Source organism: Bremia lactucae, linkage group LG1 (assembly GCF_004359215.1).
Source record: "Bremia lactucae strain SF5 linkage group LG1, whole genome shotgun sequence".
Lineage (NCBI taxonomy): Eukaryota > Oomycota > Peronosporomycetes > Peronosporales > Peronosporaceae > Bremia > Bremia lactucae.
The window spans coordinates 16011823-16018379 of NC_090610.1; positions in this window are offsets into that span (position 1 = coordinate 16011823).

Consider the following 6557-nt stretch of genomic DNA (forward strand, 5'->3'; position numbering starts at 1 on the left):
GTGGTAACATACCACAGGATGAGGTTTTTGAACCGGTCATTATTTCCTCTGCCGACTTTTCAAGGAAATTGAAGACATCAAAATACGAAGAGGTCTATCGTGTCAAAATTTATCAAGAATCGGAATCTACAAAACCTCGGGAAAAACGGTTGAAGTCTTTACTTGATTCCTATATAGATGTATTTCCGGAAAGGTTACCGAATTCATTGCCTCCTAATCGGTCGGTTAAATTTGAAATCAATATGCAACCCGGTGCGCAACCGAGTAATCGTCCGCCATTTCGACTTTCACAAGTTGAACAAAATGCTTTACACAAGTTTGTCGATGAGAACCTTTCCCGCGGATGGATTGAGCTTTCAGACTCGCCTTGGGTATCAAACATCTTTGGTATACCTAAAAATGACCCAAAAACCGGTACGAGTGTATCTCGTTCGGAATGGATTCGATCCGGAAACGAAAACATTTTGCTCCGTTGGGTGATTGACTTTCGTTACCTCAACTGAAAGTCAGTCGTCCCTAAAATACCTTTGCCGCGAATCGATAAATTATTTGATAAGATGCAAGGTATGAGCTATTTCACAATTATTGACTTAGCTCAGGGGTACCATCAAATGCGTATCCATCCGGATAGCAAGAAGTACACTGCGTTTCATACATCAAATGAGACGCTTCAGTGGTGCGTTGCTCCGATGGGTCTCGCTGGAATGCCTGGCATTTGGTCGCGCTTGATGCGTGTACTTTTTGGAAAGTTCCCATTTGTTGTGGTATATTTGGATGATATCTGCATATTTTCCGTCTCTTATGACGAACATCTTGGCCATCTTGCTATCGTGTTCGACGTATTACGCAAGGAAACGCTATTCGCTCACATCGGCAACTGCAAGTTTTTTTGCGCGTCAAGAGGTCAGCTTTTTGGGGCAAACTGTTTCCAACAAAGGATTATCCGTTGATAATACGAAGACAGAAGCAATCGCTAAATGGCCACCACCTACCTCCGTAAAGGAATTGCAAAGTTTTCTTGATCTTGCTGGTTATTATCGCCGCATTATTCGTCAGTTTGCGCACATAGTTCTGCCATTGAGTCATCTCGTTAAGAAAGAATCTCCATGACTGTGGAATGCAGAACAAGAGGATTCCTTCGCAAGGCTGAAGTCTGCCTTACAAGCTGCACCTGTGCTGACTCTGCCCAACTTTTCACGCCCGTTTGTACTCACTACGGATGCATCAGGGTCGTGCGTGGGAGGTGTTTTATCGCAATTTCTCAATGGATATGACCATCCAAGAAGCTTGGAGTCCATGAGATTAATTGGCCTGCTCATGAAAAGGAGCTATTTGCAATTAAAGCGGGGTTAGACAAATGGCGTCATTACCTTTATGGTCATCAGTTTGAGATTTTCACGGACAATAGCGCCTGCTCTTGGCTGCTTCATCATCCGAAAGTCTCGCCGAAGTTGGCTTGATACTTGACCACCTTCGCTCAATATACGTTTACTATACACCACATTAATGGTGCTTTAAGCGTCGTAGCTGATGCGCTTTCGCGCCGGCCTGATGATACTGTCGTGGACAATATCCACTTCCATAAGTGCGATTCTAGTTGCCAACAACGAGGTACACGTTTACTTTGCTCACCCTCGGTGCCAACTCTGCCCCGGGAGGAGGCTGAGGCTCTGCAAGTTGCCACTTTAATGACAGCGTCGTATGTCGAGTTGTCACCAGAAGTTCGTAAGCTACTTCAACAAGACTACGCCAGAGATGCTGAGTTTAAAGAAGCATGAAAAAACTCAGAAGCAAGCTCATTGTTTGTCAAGCAAGAAGAATTGCTGTTTTTGCGCTCGTCAAATAAGCTTACACGTTTTTGCGTGCCCAGCAACAACCGTGTGCGAACGAAAGTAATATCGGAATATCATGATTCGGCAATAGCTGCTCATCCGGGCAATCGCAGAACATACTTGCGAGTGTCTCAGTGGTATTACTGGAAATCGTTGCAGAAAGACGTCAAGGAATATGCCAAAACCTGTGAAACCTGCGCTCGTTGGAAACATGATAATCAACGAAAAAACGGATTACTTATGCCAATTCCAATACCAGAGGCTTGCTGGCAAGTGGTGTCAATGGAGTTCATAACAGGGCTTCCTGTGTCTAATGGATTTGATGCCATCCTAACTGTTGTCGATAAGTTTTCCAAACGAACGAAGTACGCAGCAGGGCACGTTAAGGATGATGCATGCACAACAGCAAAATTATTTTGTGATGCTGTAGTTCGACACCATGGTCTTCCAGAAGTTATCATCAGTGACCGAGATAGCAAGTTCACGTCCATGTTTTTGAAGTCTTTGATGACGATCATCGGTGTTCGTCTAAGTATGACAACCGCTCATCGGGCTCAAGCCGATGGACAGACCGAGCGACAGAACCTTGTGGTGGAAGACGCACTCAGATGCATGGTATCTTACCATGGCACTGACTGGACCGAACACTTGGGAAGCAAAGAGTATGCGCACTCTACACTGGTTAGTGCATCCACGGGATACTCTCCCTTCGAAATAGATACGGAAAGAATGGAACGCTCTACATGGCAAAAGGCACTGGGCTGGAATAGTCAACCAAAGGAGATTGACGTATACGCAAAAGAGTTTATCGAAGAATAAACAAAGATCATCGATCAGGCTCGCAGAAATCTCCTAAAAGCACAAGCGTCGCAAAAGCAATATTACGATCAAAAACGCCGAATAAATCAAGTTGAATTCAAGGTTGGAGATCTAGTTATGCTTGATACTCGCAGAATATCGTTGAAACATGCTGCGAAAGATATGGGGACACCACGAGCTAAGTTTGCGGCAAGAAAGGTGGGATCATTCGAAATTATCAAAATGGTTAATCCTAATGTGGCAAGGCTAAAGTTAACACAAACTATGAATAAGATTAATACAACTTTTAATGTCGATGTTCTATCAAAGTATGAACCGACACAGGAAAATTTTGAAGTCGTCCGATACCGAAAGCATCCAAATTCGTGGATAATGGCACAGCGGATCATCGTCAAGTTATTGAACGTCTCCTGAAGAAAAGCCAATTCAATCGTCAACCATACTGGCTCGTACAATGGCATGGCGAAACTAAGGAAGAAGCCAGTTGGGAAAAAGAGAAAAATATTCGCCATGTCTCCCACTGGAAGGATCTCGTCGCCAAAACGAGAGATCAAATCGGAGAGGATGTAAGGACCAGTCAGCTTGTTGAGCCCTTGACCACTCATTTCGATTTACCTTTTAAACCATTCATTTTCTTTAATTCAATTACACGAATGCGCCATAATAAAAACAAGTAAAAAGGTTTGCGCAATTAAGAGAGATGATACTCAGAAAGAATTAGATTGAGGATAGGCGATACCTTAAGGAGTATACCAAAAGTGTCGGTTAGTTAAACTAATTTTAATTCAGTCGTAATTTACCCTCATTCCTGACGCTTTGTATGAATCAAAACGTGAGGCAGTGATCAAGAGCATTAGAGATGCACACCCTGGAAGAAACGCAAAAATATTTTACACTGTAACAATACTGTTTCCTATTATACTTATTTTTTGTTTTCTTAGGGGTGTGGCTTTACCAAAAGGGGCCACTACTCTAACTTATGGGCACCGTTATTCAGCGCCCATCTTTTCTTTAATCAGCCAGCTATTAAGTCAAATTACTTAAATATAATAGTTTCTTACTTCTTTATTTACTTCCTCTTATAGGAAATAATATTTATGTAACGTGAGACCTCGTTACAATAGGTCTTATAGCTTTTCGAAAGGTATTTAGGACAGCTTGCAAAATGTAAATTATTTGCTAAGTGTAGCTTCACGTGCTAATAATTGCTAGCGAAAGGTGCTTCGTTACAGCTAATGTAACAAGGCACATTTCGCTTGTACTGCCTCAGTACTAGCTAATCTACGCTGACATCAGTGAAGTTGATGGTGCCTCCGAATACTTTACATACACGTTCTAACGTGGTGTGCCGTTTGATAAAATATTTTTGTATAAGAGCAATTATAATATATTATTCTTATAAGAACAAACAATTGAGGAGTGAAACCTATTCCTATTCAATGATTTTGACTTAATATTTCCACTATTCCCGAATTTACTAATATGGAAGCATCAAGACAACATTTCTGTTGATACGTTGATCTAAGTTTAAGAACACCCCGCCATTCGCTGCTATACGCACGAATGAGCGGGGCGCAAGGGGACGGGATACAAGATTTATATTAATATATATAAATGTAGATACGGAGATACGCAGATCGGAACGTAGGAACTAGATGTGAAAATTCAGTCTTACTTTTCCTTATACAAATCTTCTTAGTATTGACCTTTCGTAGCTAAGCCTCTTTAGCTACTCAAAACCTTCCTAAACCCCTTGCACCTCGTGTACGTGAAGTATTCGAAGGCACCACACTTCACAGTCATCAGTGCAGGTTGACTAGTACTAGCGAAAGATGTCCCGTAACACCTAGTAGCACTTTGTGATCCGTTTAACGGCCACGTGGCTTCTTAAGACCTCATTTGACCCAAACACATATGTCCACGAAAGCTTGAGCCCTAAGGCCCAAAATTCGGCACTTCCGCCAAGTTGGTCATGCTTAAATTTCCTGTCGTCGCAGTGCCATCGATACGGCGAGCTTCAGCGGCATCATCTAATTCGACGAACCATCTTGACAAGGAATCGCCTTCGGCTGCCTTGCACTATGAGATTTCGATTTTTAAGCTTTCAGGTCGACGCGCATGCGTCGGCCCGCTAGCAGCCTGTTGATGCTGCTGTCGCAACAGTTTCACGTGTAAAGCAGAATGTTCTCCCAATTTATCTGCATGTTGAGCGCCTTGCTGGTAAAACAAGATTACCTTTCTCGATCCCCCTCGACTCCATCTTGTTCGTCTTTTCGTATAGTGACCAAATTGCGCCTTCGGCTGGCCCGCCTATGACTAAGGTTCACTCACTTGAGAGACCGCATTTATATTTGAGGTCACTCTGGTGAGTGAACCTTCCACACGTAGCATGGAAGCCTTCACACGGGGCGTGAAAACATGCTTCTTCTTCATCACACATGTCCATGTCTGATGTTACGTGGCTACTGTGCCGCCACGTGCGAAATTCAAGGCTCGAGCAGATATCCTATATGAAGCAAGGTAAGCGTGACATCCACGCTTTTTTTGCTTAAAATAAACGATACATGGTGAGTTGTATCGTGAGTAATCCGATTTGGTTAACAAACACAGGTTACTTGGTCTTGCGGATGGTTCCGTCGAGCCTCAACTGTTACGCCTCGGTAAGAAACGCTAGTTCAAGCGATCTCCGTAGCGAAACAGTAATACGTTAGCCTATAACAGGATTTTGTGCACTCTGATGCGTATCGTTCACCGAAACGACAAGATGTCGGATGTCCAGAACCTATGGACTTCTCGTTCTCGAGATCGAGAAATATACTTACTGGTTACAAACGATTTTAAAGATGCAACTGCTGTCAAAAGACAGGACACAACGCCTATGAATGTAAAGCCCCACGCCCAGTGCTTAGAAACACTTAGCAAAACTATCGACCTCCCGCGTGGATCAGCGGAGGACGCTGATCCGACACTGTTGCGAGACTGCAACGGCAAACAAAATCGTCAAAAGACTGTCGGGGTGAGCAGATGCAGAGCGCCCTACTGATTCAGCAACGTCAAAACATTTGGAGGTCTCTTGACGAAACTTGTTCCACACACACAAAAATTGTGTAACTGCCCCTGGTGACGAGGTACCCTCACCACCTTGCCAGCAAAGTGGTAAATAAGTTGGCAGTAGTGTCCTTAGTTGATTGTGGGGCGTCACTTGATTTAAATAATCGCTAGGCTCAAGTTGGTGAGCGCGATATGCCTCTAACGAGGATGACAGTGTGCCTATGAACAGGCGATCTGTAACAGCTAAGAAACGTGTAGTTGGTATTCAATACACGTTTAAGGGTACGCAGTATGATGATAATTTCATCTTACTGAACTTAGATGACAAATCCGATGTCATCCTTGGATTACTATGGCTTAGAAAGTAGGAGCCATGCAAAAATTGGCAGCATCTAGCCGTGATGATGCCTTTCTCTCGTTCGTCAGGTGACCATCTGATGAACATCTTGAAGCGTTCATAAGCGTGTGGGTGTTCTACGAATGAGTGCGATGGCCTCACTTTTGTTACGGTCGTCAGCACGACTGCCCCAGACCAGCGTGTGATTACCTATCACACTGTGGAGTTAGTTTCCGGCGGCTGTGCACAAGCACATGCAGCGTCGAAGGTCCACCATTGTGACGTGGATAGTTACCGACGTCTGTGCACAAGCACAGGTAGCGTCGATGTTTGACCACTCGAATAAATTAAGTGGACCGAAACAACGATGCTTGCCTTAAAAGCAATATCCATGAAAATTTGAAATGCCTATCTATAAGATACAGTGCGAAAGTCCTAGATTGACTGGAGAGACGATGGTTGAGTATCTCGCTGTGGTTGGGTCTAGACAGCTTAAAGCTGCGGAAAAGAACTACCCA